The 24,034-nt window shown below is 44.9% G+C and overlaps 1 protein-coding gene across 1 annotated transcript in view; it reads left to right on the top strand.

Moving 5' to 3' along the window:
* Nucleotides 1-5,892: 5,892 nt before the first annotated feature.
* NUMBL (NUMB like endocytic adaptor protein) overlaps nt 5,893-24,034 on the top strand; it is an 80,743-nt gene continuing 62,601 nt past the window's right edge. The window contains exon 1 of the mRNA XM_066581219.1: nt 5,893-5,988. The gene's annotated coding sequence lies outside the window, so the exon portion shown is untranslated. The remainder of the gene's footprint in view (nt 5,989-24,034) is intronic.

The following is a 24,034-nucleotide window of genomic DNA, read 5'->3' as shown; positions in this document are numbered from 1 at the left end:
CCTGTGTCTCACCCATGCTGTCCAGTCACTCCCAATTATTGTACGATTGGGTCACATGATGTCAGTCCATTTCCTATTTCAGGTTTTCACTTTCTGGTGGCTGCCAAGTAGGCAGATTTTTGCACTGCTTGAAGACAATTGGGCACATTCATCACGGACAAGGGTCTTCAGACTGAAAATACTGGAGATATTTGTCATTTGCCTATTTACCAATTATCCTAAAATCCGTCTGTCCCCTTATGTGGCATGACATGTGCCAGGAAATACTGTGCATGATCTGTGATGTTGTGATCATGAAGGAGCAGGAAATGTAAAGCGTGCGTCATATAAGGGCACTTTTACACGGGACGGAATATCCTGCAGGAGTCTTCGGAATATCCATCATGTTGAAAGATCTGAATATCTAACGTGTGGAATTGAAAATGGCAGAATTCTGCCTGCGATTCCGCATCAAAATCCACATTTACACCTGCGGATTTTGGCAGGGTCCTGCAGAATTTACCGTCAAGTGTGAAGGCGCCATAAGTGTACGGCCACATGACACAGTAACCAAATACAACTGAAATCCTGCCCATCTGCAACAGTCAATGGTCCCATGATCTTGCCAGCACTACCGGCAAGACTGTGCGTCTATTGCCCCCGCCCTGGGTGAGCAGTGTTACAGCTGCATCAGGGTTACTGCAAAATATGGCCGTACCCCTTAGAGTCACACACATGGATGTCATTGTTTCTTGATATTCTTAGAACTGGTGATATGTGAGATAACGTAGTGATGATTGAAGCAGGCATGTTTCTGTTTTTTTATTATTCGCAGGCTGATACCAGTAAACAATAGATTGTATTAAGTTTAAAGGGGCATTCTGGTTGCAGCCAATAAAGCTTATTTGTTGTGTAATGAAAAGTTAAACAATTTTTCAATATACTTTCTGTATTAGTTCTTTGCAGTTTTCAAGATCTCTGCTTGCAGTCCCTGAATGGGAATCTTATTGTTTTCTTCCAGGACATAAAAATATGATCTAGTCATGTGATGCACACACAAGCACATGACTTTGATAACGATACTATAATGAGCCATGTACCTGTGAGTCCATCACATGACCAGGACGGCTGTTTAACTCAAAAAGAAAATCAACGACATCTGGCAGGAAATAACCTCCCAACCCCAGACTACCCTGACCCCAGTCTCTACAATACTGCATCTAGCTCCTGCTCACTGCCTGTACTCAGACCAACGACAGAGGAAGAAATCTCCAAATTGCTTTCCTCTGCTCACCCCACCATCTGCGCTAGCGACCCTCTCCCCTTACACCTCCTCCAGTCCCTCTTCCCGGTGGTTATCTCCCACTACTATATTCAACCTCCCTATGATTTCTGGCATCTTCCCCTCCCCATTCAAACATGCTATCATATCCCCACTGCTTAAGAAACCGACTCTTGACTCAACCGATGCTGCCAGCTTACCGACCCATCTCAAATCTCCCTTTCATCTCCAAACTATTAGAACGCCTGGTTTACTCCCGCCTTATAACCTATCTCTCAGAAAACTCTCTTCTTGACTCCCTACAGTCTGGCTTCCGCCCCCCTACACTTGCCCTGAGAAAACCCTCTAGTCCCACCCCCTAGCTCTCCAAATATGGGGAGATATGTAAGAGATTCCCTGTAGTTCTGCCCCCTCTCTCTCCTAACTATTAGGGGATTCCAAAGCTGTTTTGCGATCTTCTGCCATCGATTTCAATGGGGTCGGCACTGCCACCGCCGGCCCCATTGAATACAATTGGCGATATTGCAGATTATTTTTATCACAACTTGGAGTGAGTGAAAACATCGCAAATGAGAATCTAACCATTGAAAATCATTGGTTTCAAAATCATGCGTTTTTACTCACTCTCGCATCGCAGGAAAGTCTATCGCCTGTGTGGAAGGACACTGACAACAGTTTCAAATGACCTCCTGACAGCCAAATCGAGGGGCGATCACTCCCTACTGATCCTCCTCGACCGTTCCGCAGCATTTGACACTGTTGACCACAAACTCCCCCTCAATATGCTTCGCTCCATCGGCCTAAAGGACACTGCTCTCTCCTGGTTCTCCTCCTACCTTTCTGACCGCTCCTTCATTGTCTCCTTTGCTGGCTCCACCTCCCCTCCTTTTGCTGTTGGGGTCCCCCAGGGCTCGGTCCTCGGCCCCCTCCTCTTCTTGTTCATCTACACAGCCCCTATTGGACAAACCTTCAGGAGATTTGGCCTCCAATACCACCTCTACACTGACGACACCAGTTATACATCTCTTCCTGTGACATCATGGCACCTTTCCTCCAGAATGCCAACAACTGTCTGTTGTCTCTAACACGATGTCCTCTCTCTACCTAAAACTGAACCTCTCAAAAACTGACCTACTGGTATTTCCGCCCTCTGCTAACCAACCTCATCCTGACATCTCCATCTCAGTGTGTGGCACTACCATAACTCCCAGACAGCATGCCCGCTGCCTTGGGGTTATATTCGATTCTGAACTCTCCCTTACCCCCTACATCCAATCTCTGGCCCGAACATGTCAGCTGCACCTCAAGAACATCGCAAGAATCCGCCCCTTTCTCACCATGGACACGCTAAAAACACTCACTGCTGCCCTCATCCACTATTGACTTGATTATTGCAATTTGCTGCTGATCGGCCTCCCCCGCGCCAGACTCTACCCCCTCCAATCCATCCTTAATGCTGCAGCCAGGCTCATCTTCCTGTCCAATGGCTACTCGGACGCCTCTGCCCTGTGCTAGTCACTGCAATGGCTGCCCGTTAAATACAGAATTCAATTTAAACTCACTAGCTTCATCCATAAAGCCCTCCACAGCACCATGCCGCCCTACATTGCTTCCCTCATCTCAATCCACCACCCAACCCGGGCCCTCTGCTCTGCTAACAAAATCAGACTGAGCGCCCCTTTAACCCGAAGGTCTCATTCCCACCTCCAAGACTTCTCCAGAGCAGCATCAGTGCTCTGGAACGTGCTACCCAAAACTATCCGGGCAATCCCCGACACACAAACCTTCAGGCGTACTCTAAAAACGCACCTCTTCAGGGAGGCATACGACATCTCCTAAACCAAACCCCCCTGTACCCCGCCTGATAACATGCTGCCTGTCCTACTGACTGCAATCCCTGCTAGCAGCCATCAACCGCCCCCTGCAGTCACACTGATTCAGACACTATACGGCTTAAGTCTGACCATTGCCTGTGTAGGTATTAGTGTATCTTGACGCCAACCTTAAGGTCCCCCGCTCACAGATGCCGCCACTGGAACTCTCAGCTCCCTGTTGGCCACTTCCCTGCTCAGAGCTGCCGATCTCTGCGCTTCTGCTCCTCCGCTGGAACTGTCAGCTGCGTGGACGGCACTCCCCCGCGGACAGATGCCGCACTGATCGCTTGTGCTCCTCCGCCGGCACAGTGAGATCCTCGCGGGGGGTCCTCCGCTGCTGGTGCCCTCAGCACTTCTGCTCCTCCGGCGGCACAGTCAGATCCCTGTCAGCGGGTCTTCCAGTGACAGCTTGCCCCATCGGCGCTTCTGCTTCACCACTGGGAAAGCTCGCTTAGGTGGGGGTTAAGGCCGCCGGCGTGTACTCTGGCAGTCTGCGGCCAGGGCATAAGACTGTCTGTCACCCTCAGCCTGCAGCGCTCCGTATAGCACACAGAAATCGGGTGGGGGTGCCTGTTGTGGTGCGCTGGCAGGGGACCAGCAAAAGGTGCTGCAGGATGCTTTCGCCTAATTGCTAAAAAACTTGAGGCTGGTTCTGCCGTTTGCAGCACGGCTTGCTGTATGTTTTTTCACACCACTTTGGGCCCACTGTAGGTTTTCTGTGGGCACTTTTAGTGGGCTTCCAGGACCTTTGTGCAAGGCTGCTGAGCAGCCAATCATGTACAGGGGGCGTCACCCACTTGTCAATCTTGACTCCACCAGGGCTTCCTGGTGGCGTCAAGATACACTAATACAGTCTGTGTATAGCACCCCTCACTCTCCACCTCACCACACTGTGCACATCTCCAGCCCCTTTACCTTCTGTATCACCCCATTATCTGTAGTATGTAAGCTCGTTGGAGCAGGACCCTCACCCCTACTGTTTCCATCAGTCGATTACTACATGTAACCATGGTTTTGTTTGTTTTCCCCTGCTTTGTAAGCGATGCGGAATATGTTGACGCTATATAAATAAAGATTTTATTATTTACTTCCAGGGGATGATAGTAATAATAATCTCCATTCAAGGACAGCAAACAGAGATATTGAAAACCACAAAAAAATTGATACAGAGAGTGTTGGAAAATCAAATAACTCTTTATTATACAACAAAAAAAGCTTTATTTGCTTACACATAATACCGCTTTAAAGGGGTTTTCTGGGACTTTACTATTGATGACTTATCCTCAGGATATGGGGATCAAACGTGATGGCAGGTTCCCTTTAAAGGGGTGGTCAGGTTACCAAACGATCTTTGAAGTATCTCCTCTAATGTGTTAAAAAAATCACAAAAGCAGGAGTACTTACACGTTCTCTGCCCCGGTGATCAAGCACTGTAGTCCCAAGGCCATGCGAGTCTTTGTTTTACACGGTCTATCACCTGACCATAGTGCTCGGGTACCGTTCTCCTGGCATCATGGCTCGCAGCATCTAAGTGGTGATGCCAGGACATGCGGAACTTGAGTGCTGCAGCAGTCAGTTGGAATCCATTCCACAACAACGACTGGGAGGACCGTGGAGCTACAACACTGGATTGCTGGGGAAGAGGACAGGTAAGTACCCCTACTATTTTAAAACATTGGAGGCATTATTTAAAGGAGTTTTCCAGGGAAATACTATTGATGACATCCTTAGGATAGATCATAATAGTTGATCAGCTGGGGTCTGCCACTATGACCCTGGTTGATAAGCTAATTGGGTGCCCACTGCCAGCTCCACTACACATGGGGAAACAGAGTAAAGGCTGATGCTCCGACCCCTGTGTAGTGGCTGGTACTTGTAATTGCAGGCGCAGCTCTTATTGATTGTAATGACAACTGCACCAGCAATTACAAGTGCTGGCCTCTAGAAAGGGGTCGGAGCTATCTGCTTCCATTCGATTCTCCATGTTTTGTGCCACTGTTTGTGGGTGCCCTAGTAGAACCCCTTTTAAGGGTACATTCACACACAGCTGTACTATAAAATGTTATTTTGTCATTGTCACAATTTTGATCACAACTATGTGCCTTGAACTGTGAATGAGAACAGGTTCTATACGGAACCAAAACCGCAGTTGCGTCCCAATTCCGTCAAGAGCAGCGCATACACATGATTTTTGTAGTTGTTTGGAGTGCAGCTGGTAATTGATCTGCGCATGTAATGAATAACAGTTTTCCCGCTGCTATTCGATCTGACAATGACGCAGCAGATGGCAAATTCCTTCAGATCTGAAAACTTCCGATTTTCCAAAATAATAAAATAAAATCCTTGCCTCTTTGTTTCTTTGTATCTAACGGAAACCATTCACAATCCGTTTTATTTATTGTAATTACTTTCTTAAATAATCCAAAAATTTGCTCCAGACTCCGATCATCCATCCTGCAAATATTTATTTATGTTGACATAATTTCCTGTTCACTTCTTCCAGTTTCTAAATTTAGGGAGAAAGAATTCACCAGATTCCAGATACTTTGTAACAGAAGGAAGGAATCTGAGACCCTATAACAAGGGGAGGGGCTGAGGAGGTGGCCAGAAGTGAGCTATTTGCATATTCAAGTTACCATCCCCAATCAGCAGGCAGGTGGGAGGAGTTATGGTGATTGTATCCTTTCTAAGGAGCATGCGTGGATTCATGGGTAACAAAGCAGAGCCACAGTCACTGCATTTGGGATTATCCGTTGGGAAGGACTGAACTGGGATTGTTCTCTTGCAGATCCTGTGTGCAGTGGGGAGGTGGATCCGCTCACCTCTGAAGTGGGATCTTATCCTGTCTCACTGGTGAGTCCATGGCTTGCTTGTCTGCCCTGAGTTGTGTGGGCATAAGAAGAGATGACACACTGGCCCAATGAATGAGTCCGGGTGGCATTTAATCTGGATTTACAGGAAGGGAGAGTGGGCGGATGCTTAATTCTGCATCTTGGAAACCTGGGGGGTACATGGGTCTTGATGTACTGCAGGTGTGTGATGTGGCAGTTAAACATTCCTGACTTGGGTACGTGTAGGTTGTGGGATTTTTTTTCTCCCAAGGGGTTAATGTAACCCCTGCACTGCTGCATTCATGGATTGTGCAGGCATGTCTATAGAATGACATTGTCTATCTGCAGATATCCTATAACATACTTGTCCATCTGTATTTCCTGCCTCCGTCTATATGGTGAATGGTGCATGCACAGATGAGGATGAGTGTTTGCACTGATGGTACGAGATACATTTGGCATGTTTGGCATATGTGTGGGTATGCAGCTATGTCTACTGTATACAGTATGTGTGTGGCCTGATGAAAAAAAAAACATTAACCACGCGTGTGCTGGTGGCCTGCACGACTCCCAAGGAGGAGGGGGGAGGATGGGTCCTCAACAATTCATTACAGCTGCCAAACTATTTTTTTTTTTTTTTTTTTTTGGTCAAGGGATATATTGATATTCAATGTAGCCACAGTAAAAAGACCCCGCAATATACTCATGGTATATATTCCAAGCTGCTGCACACATGTGTGTATTGTCTGCATGTGAGTGCTACTCTCTGATTCAGATTCACTGCCTCTAAATAGGGTATCCGCCATACACTGTATAGTGATGCTGTTTATATGTCCACCATGCACTTTATACTGGTGCTGTATACATGTCCGCCGTACAGTGTATACTGGTTGTGTATACATGGCTGCTGTATACTGGTAGTGTATACATGTCCACTGTATATTGGGGCTATATACATGTCCGTCATACACTATATTGGTGCTATATACTTTCCTGCCATACACTGTAAATTGGTGTTGTATACATGCCTGCCGTACATCGCATATTGGTGCTATATGCATATCTGCCTTACACTGTATATTGGTGCTATATACATATCTGCCATACATGTTTGCTGTATACTGGTGCTATATACACGTCCGCTGTATTTTGGTGCTATATACGTGTCCACTGTACAAAGTATATTGGTGCTATATACATATCTGCCTTACATTGTATATTGGTGCTATATACATATCTGCCATACATGTTTGCTGTATACTGGTGCTATATACACGTCCGCTGTATTTTGGTGCTATATACGTGTCCACTGTACAAAGTATATTGGTGCTATATACATATCTGCCTTACATTGTATATTGGTGCTATATACATGTCCGCCATACATTGTATATTGGTGCTATATACATGTCCGCCATACATTGTATATTGGTGCTATATACATGTCCGCTGTATATTGGTGCTATATACATATCCACTGTACAAAGTATATTGATGCTATATACATGTCCGCCATACATTGTATATTGGTGCTATATACATGTCTGCTGTACACTGTATATTGGTGCTATATACATATCTGCCATACATTGTATATTGGTGGTATATACATGTCCGCCATACATTGTATATTGGTGCTGTATACATGTCCGCTGTATAATGGTGCTATATACATGTCCGCTGTATAATGGTGCTATATACATGTCCGCTGTATATTGGTGCTATATACATGTCTGCCGTACACTGTATATTGGTGCTATATACATGTCTGCCGTACACTGTATATTGGTGCTATATACATGTCTGCCGTACACTGTATATTGGTGCTATATACATGTCTGCCGTACACTGTATATTGGTGCTATATACATGTCTGCCGTACACTGTATATTGGTGCTATATACATGTCTGCCGTACACTGTATATTGGTGCTATATACATGTCTGCCGTACACTGTATATTGGTGCTATATACATGTCTGCCGTACACTGTATATTGGTGCTATATACATGTCTGCCGTACACTGTATATTGGTGCTATATACATGTCTGCCGTACACTGTATATTGGTGCTATATACATGTCTGCCGTACACTGTATATTGGTGCTATATACATGTCCGCCGTACACTGTATATTGGTGCTATATACATGTCCGCCGTACACTGTATATTGGTGCTATATACATGTCCGCCGTACACTGTATATTGGTGCTATATACATGTCCGCCGTACACTGTATATTGGTGCTATATACATATCTGTCTTAGGCTGCCTGTTCAGGGACGATAGTAATAGCGTGATCCGCGGGGATAAATCACCCATGGATCACGCTATAAAAAGCTTTCCATAGCCTAACTATGGAAAGCATAGCCCGGCATCCACGAGCGGAGATTCATAGCGATTCTCCACTCGTGGGATTAAAATTGCGGCATGCTGCGATTCGTCGCGATTCTCCGCGGTGAGCCTGTCAGTGCTAGCAATATTCCGTCACAGCCCTGGACAGGCAGTCTTACACTGTATATTGGTGCTATATACATATCCACCATATACTGGTGCTATGTACATGTCCGCTGTACATTGTATATTGGTGCTATATACATGTCCTCTGTACACTGTATATTTTGATGCTATGTACGTGTCCACCATACACTGTATGCTGGTGCTATATACATGTCTGCTGTATACTGGGGCTATATATATATGTACATTTCCGCCATATACTGTACTGTATATCGTTGCTGTATACTGTATATTTTGATGCTATGTACGTGTCCACCATACACTGTATATCGGTGCCATTTTCATGTCCTCTGTACACTGTATGCTGATGCTTTATACATGTATACTGGGGCTATATATATATATATATATACATTTCCGCCATATACTGTACTGTATATCGTTGCTGTATACTGTATATTTTGATGCTATGTACATGTCCGTAATACACTGTATCTGTGTTATATACGTATCCGCCCGTACACTGTATATCGGTGCTATTCTCATGTCCTCCGTACACTGTATACTGGTGCTATATACATGTCCGCTGTATACGGGTAGTGTATACATGTACACTTTGTATTGGTGCTATATACACTACTATAATAGGGTAAACTGTACTTCTGACCCAGAGCCAAGTACAGTAGATGGGTATATAAAGGGCAGCCTTATGTGCCCCATAGTCGTCCTGTGAGCGTACATCAACAAGACCCATGTTAGTTGTGGCATTCTAGTCACAGGTTCTCCTATCCCTTCCATAGGGAACATACTGTATACTGCAGCCCATGTGCTGGGTACAACGTCCGGCCTGTGTGCCTTTGGCAGTATATACAAGCTCTTGCCCATGTCTGCTGGGTGTCTTGTGTGGCAGTGACTGGTCCTTCCGTGATCAGCCAGACAGAACGCGCGTGTTTCATACATCATCTGTCTACACCGCATGATGGAGCTGCTGTAAGTCCTCTAGCATGGAGCCTCTGACATAGCCACTATGTATATCTCTAGGAAGTCTTACAATATGTGGGAGACGGAACCTGTAATCACATTACATTGGGGAGAATGGGGAGCGGCTGTCAGACAAGGAGCTGTAGAAGCCCTGTATACAACTCTTGTAGGGTATGGCTGGAGTTCTGTGTATCGTAGAGGAGGCCGTCACCGCACTCTTATGAGAGCTGTGGGGAAAAAAAATCTGCCTTTATTGCCATTAGCAACCAATCGCAGCACTGCTTTCCTTTCTTACATTGCTGAAGTAAAATGAAAGCTGTGCTGTGATTGGTTGCTAGAGCTCTGCTTTCATTTCTTACACAGCTGGGGTAAATTAAAAGCTGCGCTGTGATTGGTTGTTATGGGCAACAAAGTCAGATTTTCTTTTAGACAGCTGCCAGGCTATTTTTCCATTACCGCCCCCCCCCCTTCCCCCAGACTTTATATGACCGTACTTACCTAGAACATATACTATAGGTGTTCTGCAGATATCTCTATGAGGATGCCAGTCCTGCAGGCTCTTTGGGTTGGGTGTTATATCCATACGCTATTAGTTAATAAGTGTTTAAAAGGAATCTGTCACCTACTTCTTATCCCTAGAAGCTAAGCTGATGTGCTGACAGTAGGCAACCCTATGAGTCCGGGATGTAAGTGTTATACTTACCTCCACTGTCATAAACTTGCGTGAGCTCTGAAAGTCGCCACTGAATTTGATGAGCCGTGTGCTAAGCAGTCGTCCATTCCAGTTTTATAACAGCGCCGATCAATGCATTCAGTGGCGGCTTTTAGCGCTCACGACTAGGGAGGTAAGTATAACGCTTATATCCCCGGACTCCACAGGTCACCTACTACTCGGCCCATAAGCTTAGCTTATAGAGCTAAAAGTCGGCGACCAATTCCCTTTAATAACAATGCAAATAACATGCACTATTGTTTGGCTTGTTCGTATAGCACATCCATATCATGCAGTACAGAGATCTGCTCCCTGCACTGTCCGTACTGACAGCGGTGACACAGACCCCCGACGATCATCCATCAATTATGCCCGAAGTCCTAGACAACCCCTTTAAGTCTTTGCCCCTACCCAGCTTCATCCATGGCTGTGTATGAGACCTGTAATAAACCTAATAATGGAAGCTCCTGGTACGATTAGTTTAGTATATATGTAGTATATTTGCTTTCTGTTGCAACATCGGTAGATATGATGGGCAGCCACACACAGATATGGACAGTTAGTCAGGCATCTGCTTATCTGATGTACTACAGTCCCTTAGCAATGAGAAGAAGACAATGATCCGATAACTATGTAGATATTTTCCATCATGTAGTAGAAGTCCTTATTGTTTGGCACTCAATATCTCCCCTACAAGGATACATTGTTAGCTGCGTCGTCAGGTTGAAGCAAAAAAAATCGACCACATAATATCAATATGAAAAAAAAAAAAAAAAAAGGCAACTGTGAATTGATCCAGCACATCCTTGCACTACAAAGACAGCCCAGTGTCTTCAAAGGGCATCATGTAATGCTTTACTCTGCCTGTGGAGGTGCTGCAGAGGAAGGGAAGACTTGCTGCCTGGTTACAGCTGATCACTGGGACTGTCTGTAATTGGTTTATTTTTGGTGGACCTTGCTAGCAAAACAAAAAAGAAGGATGTTCCAAATCCCTTTTAAAGGAGTTGTCCAGTTCTGAAAGATTAATGACTCATCCAAAGAATAGGTCATTAATGGCTGATTGATTGGGGGTTCACTGCCAGGACCCTGGCTGATCTGCTGTTTTCTAAGTCTTTATGTAAGCATACAGAATAGGAGGTGGACAGCTCTGTATATTGTGCAGTGGCACAATTGAATTGCAGGTGCAGCTCCCATTGAAGTGAATGAGAAATGTGCCTGCAGTACTATGCCAGGCCACCGCGGTGTGTATGGAGCTGTCTGCTTCCAGCTCTGTATACTGAAATGACAGCCTAATGAACAGTTGATTAGGTGGGGTCCCAGGCAGCGACCCCCCCCCACCCCCACCCCCGCTGACCTGCTATTGATGACCCATCCTTAGGCTGGGTCCCCAGTGTTTCAGAGCTGGACAACTATTTTAAATGCTTCAGATATGACATCAAACAACTAATCACCTTGGTGAAGTTATTGTATCAATTACAATATGATGGCATGTAGCCATATATCTTGCAATAAATCGTGTTCTCCAGAAGTAGAAACATTGCCCCCTGAACTCGCACTGATGGCCCCTCACCCAGCCAACCCGAACCCTAGTGTGCACTGATGAGGGGCAAAGACCTCTAAACAGCTGTGGGTAGATGGATTCTGGTTTGACTTGCATCTCTAGTCAAGACCTGTTAAAAGATGTGACATTGACCTGTAGGATAGCTACCTTCCAACAGGTGGCGCTGTGGAGGAATTATTCCATCACTCATGTGCACTAATGAATTTCTTCCATACAAAAATCAGGATATTACAAGTCACCCAAGGAGATCTGTGTGGAAGCATTCCCCAGTCTAATAATGGAGCTCCTGTGGGACTCTGATACCCTTATTTATAGGCATAAAGGTTACATTGCTCTTCCCATAGTGATATATTCCACCTTTAGGAGGGCCTGCATCATTATTCACTGCCTGGAATAAGTTCTGTACTTGAATGTTATTCTGTAAACTCTGAGGATACTGCCCTATGGCCCAAGATGTACCTTAAAGGCTATGGACACCTTGGGATAGGGGAGAACAGTTTTTTTTTTTTCTTAAATGCATGCATTTTTGCAAAGGGGTTTAATTACAAGTTTTGCATTGTTTGTCTTCTGCAGCTTCTACATATCACGCTATATAGACACTGCAGTCTAGCCTCAGTAGAAAATCTGTCGGTGAGGCTGGACTGACGGTTTAGGGCCCTTTTACACGGGTCAACTGTTGGGTGCACAAGAGCCAGATAATTGTCCCAGCGATGATCGCTCCTGTGCTTTTAAACAGGAATGATCATCGCTCATTGATTGGGGGTGCAGTGGGACAGGGATGATTTCGGTTCCTGCATTAAAGCACAGGGATGATTGTCGGGCACTTAAGCACCCACCAGTCATCGCGTGTAAAAGTACCCTTAGACTGCAGTTTCTATATACAATGATATGCAGAAGCTGCGGAAGACAAATGTGCAAAATTTTTCATTAAACCCTATTGTAAAAATGATTATCAGCCCATAATACATGCAACGGAAAAAACTGCCTTCCAAAGCCTCTAAAGTACCTGGTTCCCAATGCATAGTTTTCCACCTACCCTGTGCTCCATTTGTAATACTGGTTGGTGTCTTCCAATGTGGCAGAGAGGCCTCTAGGTCACTGAAGGCACTAGGGCTCTGATGCGACTGCTACTTCCTCTCCCCTATAACTATACTCCTGCTTAAAGGGGTTATGCCTTTTGGGGTTGCACAATTTTTTTTTTTTTTTTTCATGGAGACTGGAAAAAAGTACCCTATTCTATCGGACTTTATGATCACTGGGGGGCTCAACACTAAGATCCCCACTGATCCTGAGAACGGGGGGGGGGGGGGGGTGTGACGTGTGTCCCCCTCTTCTCATCTTGGGGTCACTTCTCCCTGCAGTGATGTCAGATCAAATGGAGCGCTGGCCCAATATGCATAGTCACCACTCCATTAATTTCAATGGGGCTGATGGAAATTGCTGAGCACTTGCACTCCACTATCTCCGTCAGCCCCATTGTAAGTGCATGATCAGTGGTGAGACCCCCACCGAACATAAAGTTATCCCCCGTGGATAGGGGATAAACTAGATTTTGAGATAATCCCAGTGCACCTTAAAGGGGTTAACATCTTGGATTTACAGTAGAAGTTTCAGCAATAAAGACCGCCCCCCCCCCCCAAAAAAAACAACCCAAACTGCTGCTGAACCATTTGAATAGCGAGTAAAGGAATGATTTCCACATTAGACCTGGTGGCGGCTATGACATTACTATAGAAAGTCTGAATTCCCTGCAGGCATGCAGAGTTATTATCCTGCTGATTGAGCAATTGTGAGGGCTTCCTATTAAGTTTTCCAGATTTGCGTACAGTAAATACATTATTACAGTCTTGAAGCTTTCCATATGCTTTCAGATTTAATCATTCACCTTTTTCAATATCAATGCTTGTTGTCAGTGAATGGAAATATTGTCTACATTTGCGTCTGTAAACCCAGGTTTGTGCTTCGCTGCAAGAGACTGCTCTGTATTTTGCATTAATACTTCGAAGCAGAATTGTATCCAATTGAGAATTGAGGCTACTCTCACACTCACCGCTTTTTACCTCGTTTAGCACGGCGTCCCGAGTGCATCAGTACAACTCCGCCATTGATTTCAATAGCAGACCAGCGCTTGAATGTGGGGTTTCTAACACCACGATTTACTAGTGCTGTCTGTTCTGTTTTTCTGCATTTTTTTAAAGCGCCCTATCATAATGATGGGGTGCATTAAACAGCACTGTGAAGCGCTGTATCATTTGTTCAACAGCGCTGTTCGAAATCACTGTAAAATGATGCGTTTTCGAGCAGCATTTAACTGAACGTATGTGTGAGAGTTGCCTAAAGCTGGCTCCATACGGGCAAGAAAATTGCACGATTTTTGCCTGCTGCGATAGTCAGTTTATGGCCTAGTGCACACGGAGCGAATTTTTTTTATTTATTTATTTTTTAATGCAGAATTCGCGGCCAGACACCCGCCACAAATTCTGCAGCAATGTCTGTCCATAGCATGCAATGTAAGATGATTCTTCCATGCACGCGAGCAGTAATCCATTGCGATTTCCGCTTGTAGAAGAAGAATCACAGCATGCTCTATTTTTGTGCGAGACTCGCATGGACGGCTCCCATTGCAATGAATTGAAGCCGTCCATCCCACGGCAATTCTGAAATGTCAATTTCGAAATTGCTGCGGATCCGTGTCATCGCCGACACGTCATTCTCTGTGCATGTGCGGCAGCGCGCCTCGTTTAAGTATCTAACAAGGTAAATATGTCATGCGAAAGCTTTCTCCTAACGAGTCACACACAAGAATGCAGCAAACAGAGATATTGAACATAGTAAGAAGCCGTGGAATCTCCAGTATACTATATGTCATATATAGTATATCATGCAATTGTTTAATCCAGCACTGAAAGTGACTCCGCGGTGACGCTACTATTTGTGCTTGCAGTGCATTGTACAGTACAGGCTTCTGCCGTGTCCTTCAGTGCTGAACGGGACAAGAAGTCTGTTGTGTCTACTAATATAGCGACTCTACAACATGGCCATCGCATAGAACGTTTTCCTTTGAGTCTTTAATTGTTATTACTAAGATGACTTTTTATGAATATAACGGATTTGCCATAATACATACAGAGCCTAAATAAACATGGACAAAAGGGGCAATTTGCACAGGGTCTTCACCATACAGGGCAATACCTCCCTACTGCAGTAGATTGTTATTGCAGCAGTACATGGTTTTTGCACACTACTATGTGAGCTCTGGATTGTATTGTAATTTGGCTGTGTAGATTGGCAGTTATTATGGACTAGACTGTTCTTCAGTAAATATTATGGCAGTATTGCTCTCCATCCCAGTCCCCAGAGGTAAGAAAATGATCTGCCCCTGAATACATATTACACATATCTCCTTTTAGGGTATGTTTACACGTCGCTGATTTGGTGCAGGTCTGCAGCAGATTTCACTTTTTCATTTTCAATTCAATTAGAGGGGAGAATTCTGCTGCAAATCTGCGACCTGTAACCGTACCCTTAAGCCTCATTATGTATTGTAGGACAGTAGACCCTTGGCCCCGGAGTGCAGCATAGCATCACGTGACAAGTTCCCTGTGGATCAATGTCCATGTGAATCTACACTAGATGGACCCCCCCCCCCCCCCCATTAGGGGATGTTCGCACATAGTGGAAATGCTGCTGAAATTCCGCTGCATTTACGCATCCAGAACAGTCAAAATCTGCACCATTTGCGCAGATTTTGACTCTAAATTAGCTGCATATCCGCGGTTGATTTCCAAAGGTACAAGCGCTCTCCTCACCCCAAAGTCTTCTCGCTGTAAGCGCTACCCAACAGCCAATAGTAAGCAAAGTGCCGCTGGTCAAGTGAATGCCACTTCTGCCTCACCTGATGCTGCGCTCACTACAGCATTTCTGCTAACTGTACATGTATCCTTAGATGGGAAAATCCAGCGATCTCAGTGGCTTCCAACGAGGCCTGGTCATCAGTACTAGACTAGCCGGGACCGGGATTTCACTGCCAACCTTGTTGGGTTTTCTCGTGCAGCGGTGTGGAGAGTATACAGAGAATGGCGTGATCAGGGTAATATATCCAGTGAGACAACTAATTTAATTGATGAAAAGGGATTTCATTGGATGTCAAGAATCATTCTAACAAATAGGGACTGCACAGACAAGCAAATTACAATAGACACAGACAGCAGAATACAATACTAGTGCTCCAATTAATGTACCCAAGTCGTCATTCCATAGTACGGATGGGCTATAACAGCAGGCGACCAGTTTCTGCGCCTTTGCTGTCTACAAGAAACAGAAAGATGAGACTCCAGCGGGTAAAAGAGCGCAAAAGTTGTATCCCTAAGTAGTGGTAAAACATCACCTGGTTAGATGAATCCAGATTCCTGTTTCACGGTGCTGATGGGAGAATTTGGCGCAAGCCGCATGAATCAATGAGCCCTTTTTGTCTACTGATCAGAACATATCAGCACCTCCATCTAATTTGCAGCATCTACAAGAAGTTTCCCGTCCGCATGGGTCGATATTCCTGTAGAACGATTTCACCACCTACTGGAATCTATGCCATTTCCTGCGTGTTTGAAAGCCAAAAAGTTCCAACATGCAACTAGAAAGTCTCTAATAAAGTGGCCATTCAGCGTCTATACTCCCCACGTTTCATGGAGCCGCTGTATTATGCCTGGCAGACCAGAGAACCGCCGTTGGTGGACGGTCGCTGGGAATTGCATATTGCTTATTAATGAGTCTTGATCTAAAAGCGCAGCCTATTTATTCCCAGGCCTGGCTATGTTATGGACAATAATACGCTCCGGACAGGAAGTTTATTCTCCAGAGTGAGATTGAAATAAGTCGATGAGCAATGAACGTCTGCGTGTTCTCTGTGCAGTGAATGAGCTCGGAGACTTCAGGATTGGATATGACTTGCTACTATGTATATTATTGCAAAATGCTGCCGATCTACAGACTGAATTCTGCGCTAGGGTATATTATCTATTGTGTCGTATAGGAAATATTGCAAATATAGGAAAGTCGCTAGACGTTAGTAAGTATTGGTTCAGCTTCCAACTTGACCTTGACCCTGACTCTGAGTCTGCATTGCGCTATATGTCCCGTCTTCTATGAGTTCCAACCAGCGGTGGAGCTAGAAGAGGTGCAGAGATGGCTGTTGCATCCGGGCTCATTGACTCCAATGGCTTCTTTCCTACATAAGAAGACACCAGTATTATAAATGTCACATGATGGTTGGCTACTTGTTCTAGATTTTGGAACCCTTGAGGTTACTGTTAGTTCTAGTAGTCAAGTTTTTAACAGATTCTTCCTTTTAATGGCAGTTTTCTTACATCATCATCTTCAGCGCTCAAAGTAAAATTCTTCATTTCTATGTTCTAACTCCACTATGTCAGGCGGCGACTAATTGGTTTAAAATGGTAAATCCATAGCAAGTTAGGCCTCATGTCCACTAGGAAATTCAGGCCCACGCGGATTCTACATGCAATGGAAGCCTGCGGTAGCCGTCTGTGCGGGGAACCCGCAGAAAATGGAGCATGCTGCGGGTGATTTCCCACGCATGCGATCCGCGCGGCAGGGAAAAATGACACCCGCAGGTATTTACTTACCTGCAGGTGTCCAATGCATCCCTATGGGGCGCGGATCACACGTGCGGGACACCAGCATGGATTTTGTAAATAGAATTAGCCAGTGGACGTGAGGCCGTAGTCCTGGCATGCGGGTGGGATGGGAATAAATTACATCATGTAATGCAGAACGTTTCCAAACTGTTTTTGAAATCTGCAACATGTCAAGTTCTGCTGGGGGTTTTCACCGCAGATTTCAGCCATTCTATGTAGAGGTATGAACTTTGCAGCAAAATCTACATGTTGCACCACCTGGATATATTTCCAATGGAATGCCGCCTCTAAAAACCAGGTCCTAAAACGTGGCATACTCCTGTATTTTTTGGCGCACATCCGCACGCTGATTTAGTCCTGTAAGGCCATGTTTAAGACGGGACGGATACACTGCAGAATGTCTGCTGCAGACTTCACGGCGTACAATCAGCAGCGCTTTGAAATCCCAGCTAAATGAACGATTTTATGCTTTGCTTTTTTTTTGTCTACATGGAGCGGAAAATATCTGCTGTGTAATTGTTCTTGTGGATCGGATTTTAATGTTACGGAAGAACAACGTATAAGTATCTCTTTCTGGACTTTTCCGAAGCAGAATTTAAAATAGAGGTAATCTAGAGGAAAATCTGCATAAACACTAAATTGCACTAAAATACGCACCATTACTAGAGAAAAAATCCACAGCAAATAGCAACTTTCATAGAATGGTAGAGTTGGACGGGACCTCCGGGCTCATCGGGTCCAACCCCCAACTTTATATCTTGCGGATTTCAGGACGGTTCATCAACTGCCCTGCAAAAATTCCCCAGGAGATGTCCTGCAGCGTATGTCCCATGTGAACATGGCCTCAATGGGCAAAATCCGCATGTGGAATTCTGACATGGAAACCTGCGTTTCCTCGTTAACATGTGACGTTCTTGACGTAGAAACACAATTTTTTTTGTGTCGGAATTCCACATGTGGATTTTGTACATTATTAGGACTAAAACCATATGGGAATAGGCGCCAAAAACTGCAGCAGAAAGAGGTAGATTTTAATGCTGTTTTTTAGGTGGAATTAACTGCGGAAAAGTCTGTCGCGATTAAGGTATCTAAACATATCCTTGGGGCTCATTTACATGGGCGTATTTTCTGCCTGTATTCAGTAGCCATTTTTAACTGATGAAGACGGACAGCACATGGACTCATTAAATGAAGGAGGTGTATTCAAATGTGTGTGTGGTTTTACAGGGACCAGTGTTGCGTGTGTAAAAAAAAAAAATAAAAAAAATAAAAAATAAAAAAATTTTTTTTTAAAAATTGCAGCATGTCCCATTTTTGCTCTGTGTTCACTGCGTTTTTTGGGGAGTTTTTGCACACCCTGTTTCTTGTAGGTTGTGACAATAAGAACACTTGGACCTTCTTGCTGTTTTTTTTTCTTTCCTTTTTTTGAGCATGAAAAAGGGAAAACACAGATGCAATATGGACGTAAGAAAAGGCATATGAGCAGCAAACGGGCACATAATATGCACACGCAGTGAAAATGTTGTATTTCTTTACACACCAAAATTGCATACACCCCTGTGAATGAGCCCTTAGGTGTTGGGTATTCTGGAAGGAAGTGTTACCATTCATTGACAGCAAACAGAGAAGAGTTAATAGCTGAGCAAGCAAGGTGATTGTAGAGGTATTGAGAAAGTAAGGCCATCTGCAGGTGACCGGGTTGGATCCCGCAGCAAGAATTCTCACTGCGGGACTTGACCCGAGCGCCTGCAAAGAGCAGTGCGTACTCACCCGCAGCCCCGGCCGGGCAGCCGGCACATGCGCAGACCGGAGCCGGTGGCGGGATAGAGCACGCCGCGGTTTGTTTACCGCGCAAGATTTCGCGCGGCCAAACCGCGGCCGTCTACATAGGATTGCGTTTGTTAACGCAATCCTATGCAGGCTTCCAGCGGCAGAAATCCCGCTGTGGAATTTCCGCCCGTCTGCAGGCGGCCTAAACTAAACTCACCAGACTCTCATTCTTCCACTATGTGATTCCCCTGAAGGAGGGATCTGTGCAGCATCCGAGGAGCAGGCCTTCAGCGGGTTAGAGAAAGGCCTTGTCACGGGGCTTTACCATCTCCTCCCCTGGGGGTAGCTGGGGACCCGACCATATTACTGCTGGGAGAGATCACAGGGGTTGTAATCAGGGGTTACCTTAAGTCCAATTGTCACTCGTGACGCCATCATTCCGTCCTCTGCCGAGGATCTTCCAGATGAAATAAAGTAGTCCACACACAGGGTAACTTTCTGAACAGGAACTGGGAACGGTCGGTTCTGTCCGTTTACTGTAACCTTTTAAACTCCAATACAAACAAACAGTGTTGGTACAGCTATGACAAGCCAGAGTGCTGTAACAGGATTCTCGGGATATTCGGATAATCCACAGTCCAAGTTATCTGTGTAGTCCCGCTCCCAGCAACTCTCTCTCTCTCTCGACCGGTCAACACTCACTCTCACTGTCCTTCTCTCGCTGTCAAGTGGCTTGGCCTACTTTCAGCGCTCAGTAACAGCACTGAGGTCTCCTGGGTAGAATGGGCCCAGGCCAAGCACAAGGAAGTTGCTCGGCTTCCTCCATTCTCTCCACACGCAGACCGAAGTCCGGTGTCTGTGTGGTTCACTCACTATCAGACCTCACTCTTCCTCTCTGACTTGACAGACTCACTCTCGCTCAACTTTCCCGACTCTCTTTCTGACTTCTGCAGACACCTACATATAACATCCTCACCTGACCACAAAATGATACACTGAATACAATACATTTTCCGGACAGGACAAAACATACCTGACATTAACCCTCTCAGTCCTGTAACAATCCAATCCACATAAATCTGATGCATTCCACAAACAAGACACTGACAAGACAATAGCACAAAACAGACAAAGAACATTTATGAAGGGGCCCCACTAACTCTGGGCCACTGCACCTGCACCAGTTAGACATTTAGGCTGGGTAGACATGTGTTGCAACTATTGATTGTCAATGGTTTCTCGTTGTACCCTAAAACGACTGCAACACAACATGTGTTTTTTGTTTGTTTTTTTTCTCTGTGTAAGAAAAACCAAGTAATCTTGTAGATATGATCCCTTTTAATGGCTAACAAAAATACAAGCTTTTGGACCTCTCAGGAGCCTTCATCAGGCATAATGTAACAGATCTGGATGGGGCATATATAAATACAAATGTACAGACATAGGGTGCATTCAGACGACCGTATATCTGCTGGGTTTTCACGCCCAGCCGAGATACGGCGTCTCTCTCTGCAAGGGGAGGAGGCTGGAAGAGCCAGGAGGCATATTTCCCTTTTCAGCCGCAGTTCTCCGGCGCAGCGCATTCAGCCAATCAGCTGGCTGGAATCGGCACCACGTGACTACACAGCGTGCACGCGGATTGCCTTCAGCAGCCGTGTGCACTACACACTACAGTTAAGCAGACGTGCACTACACACTACACTTAAGCAGCACGGGGTTAGGTTTAGGGTTAACTAACCCTAAACACTAACCCTAAACCCTAACCCCGTGCTGCTTAAGTGTAGTGTGTAGTGCACACGGCTGCTGAAAGCAATCCGCGTGCACGCTGTGTAGTCACGTGGTGCCGATTCCAGCCAGCTGATTGGCTGAATGCACCGCGCCGGAGAACTGCGGCTGAAAAGGGTAATATGCAGCCGGGAGCAGTGCTCTGAGCTCCCACCCCCTCTCTGCCTCCTCTCCGCCCCTCTGCACTATTTGTAATGAGAGGAGGTGGGACAGGGGTGGGGCTAAGTTCTGGGAATTAGCTCTGCCCCTGTTCTGCCTCTCCTCATTAAAAATAGTGCAGGGGGGTGGAGAGGGGGCGGGAGCTCAGAGCACTGCTCCCGACTCTTCCAGTCTCCTTTCCCTGCAGAGAAAGACGACGTATATCGGCTGGGCGTGAAAACCCAGCCGATATACAGTTGTCTGAATGCACCCATAGCAAGACTAATTTGCACTTAAAACAATACCAGACAATATGAGCAGAGAAGTAAATACTTAATTAGTCCACTGTTGAGGAATGTGAGAGTTTTATGATCTCTCAATTGGTGTGAAGGGGTCACAGGCCTGTGTGTGATCTCTCCTTCAGACCTACAAATAAGGAAAATAAAAACAATACCTCTTCAGCGCCACCTATTGGATGGCAGCATTCCTTCAAATCAATGTACGATTTTTTATTTTTTTACCAAGTCTGTAAAACAGAATGGGGTTCATATTCATGGGAGACTTGTGTGTCTCACAAACAACTCTGGCGTGATTTTCTCAGCCACGAGAAAGTGGCCTAAGTCACATGCAACTGTTTCAGAGCTACGATTTGACTGCTAAAGAGTATCTGTCAGCACAAACCTGCTCTCCAAACTGCAGGCAGTGTGTCAGCGAGCAGGAGGAGCTGAGCAGACTGATATGTAGATCTATGGGGAAAGATTCAATATAACTTCATTCATTTAAACCTTTGTTCTCTCTATTGGTGAGGGTCTCAGTAATAAGCTCCCACTGTGGATAAGGGATAAAGTCTGTTTTGGTACTACACTTTTAAGATATGAATACCCCTTTAAAAAACAATGGGGTAAGGTACAGAACATCCTGGGTGAACTCCTAACCTTTCCGTTTTTTTTTAAGGGACTCTCCTGTGTAATGGACCTCAACTGGTGGGTTTATGCAAGAATGGAGGTTTCTGGTAGGTTTTGTAGGCATTTCTGGTGGGGTTTTAAATTCTTATTGAATGAGGATTCCCGCATTGGTCTACTACTTAATGGTAATGACAGGCATGCAGATATTTGGGCGGTTCCCGACTCGGCATGCAGGCTTACATCATCTTACTTGCTAGTTATTGTTTCGAACAGCAAACATAAGCAGATGTGACAGATGAGCCATATACAGGGCCGGCTGGTCATATATCGGGCTACCTGCAGGCTGTACAGACCAGACCAGAGTTCATCTCGTTGTACTAATCACATCTATTACAATGAATAAAAGTGCGTATATGCTCCGGGCAAGAGCGCCATTAATGCCTCTTATCACAGTCGCTCTACGCCGGTTAGCAGCCATCACAGACTGCAGGCATTACGACGGCTCCAGGTTTAGCTTTGGTTATTTGATTACTCAGTCTGGTGGAGTATATTACAGGCTTGAACAGTCACCAAGACCAGGGGGATATTTCCTTGTGCAACTAGAAAATCATGTTTGTCTCATTCCAGAAACCGCGCCTCTGTTGTCCACTGGTTGTATCTGGTATTTCAGATTAGACCCCAAATCTCCCAGACAATATTACAATATCCATCAATTCAGCTTTTTTTATTTTTATTTTTTTATTTTTTTTATTTTACAGCATTCATGATCCAGTACAAATGATATAACTTTTTTTCTGCGTATCGATGTAATTGTAGAAAATTGTCTTTTTTTTTTTTTTTAGGTTTTTGCACAATAAAATCCCTGTTCTTTTGAAAGAAAAAGACATTTATTTTTTTGATCACTTTTTCAATACATGTAGGTCATGTGGCTCCAAGCAGATAAAGTGAACTGAGCATAGCTGCAATACCACACCCAACCTAGGAAGAGGTGTAGCACTGTTTTAGAAGAAAGCAGCCATGTTTTTCTAATCCTCTCTAACCCCTCCGTAGAATAGCGGAGAATGAACAGTTGGCTGACATCTCTGGCACCAATTACCTAGGAAGCCGCAATGGAATCTGGTCAGGAAAAATCCAATCTCTCGATTCATGCCCCTAATATAAGCCATTGGGTGAGGATCTGCCAGCCCCTGTAGATATTAGGTTATTGGTAATATCCTACCTGCTGCTTTTTGAAGTGAGGCATTTAGAGCCTCATGCCTCTGCGATGTCATATGTAATAAATTAGGCAGGGTTCATACATTTGGCTTTCATTCAAGGGCTTGAGATCGATAAAAACCGAATTCGTACAGTGCAAGGAAAAACATATACACAACTAGCTAACCCATCTTTATTGACTCAGCTTGCCGCCTTGGAAGCTACTTGGCTGCTCAACGTTCTTCTCCGGAAGGTTGTCCGTTACATTATTTATGTGACGTATTACATTAGCTGAGATTTCTATTGTCAAGAACAGCATTACAAGCCAACCTGTAACACAGCCTGGTGTTCTATTGATCCACAGTCATGGAAACCTGCAGTGTCCGTGAAATCTCTTCTGGAAAGGAGGAGGAGGAGGATGGAACAATTAACCCTCCATTTCCAGTAATTAAGTGATTCATTGCCACCTTTGTTGTTATAAAGATGTTTTGTCCATTCATGTCGATTGTGACTGACTCTTGCCTGTTTTATTTATTTATTTTTTTTCTAGTGGGGTTGACTCTTAGAATCAAGAGGTTGGGAATCGCCAAGGGTTGTCTATAGCTGAAGCCAGCTGGAATCCTTTTATCTCTGAACTGGTATTTCTATCATCAGAAACATGTTCAATATTTACAGTAATATCACAATACAATGGATCCGAACGGCGACCAACCTTCGAAACTGCAGCAATTCATGCAATTTTGCAGAGTGATCCAATTTTGCACTCTCTTGCCCGCTGGAGTCTTGCCTTTCTATTTCTCTCAGTCAGCAATGGCAATTTAATGTTGTACCTTTGGACACTTTAGTTGGAGCACCAACATTGTATTCAGCTGCAATTTGCTTGATTGTGAACTAACAGTTTATCACTGATT

The sequence above is a fragment of the Eleutherodactylus coqui genome, chromosome 10, assembly GCF_035609145.1.
Source record: "Eleutherodactylus coqui strain aEleCoq1 chromosome 10, aEleCoq1.hap1, whole genome shotgun sequence".
NCBI lineage: Eukaryota > Metazoa > Chordata > Amphibia > Anura > Eleutherodactylidae > Eleutherodactylus > Eleutherodactylus coqui.
This window is presented reverse-complemented; position numbering and strand designations above follow the sequence as displayed.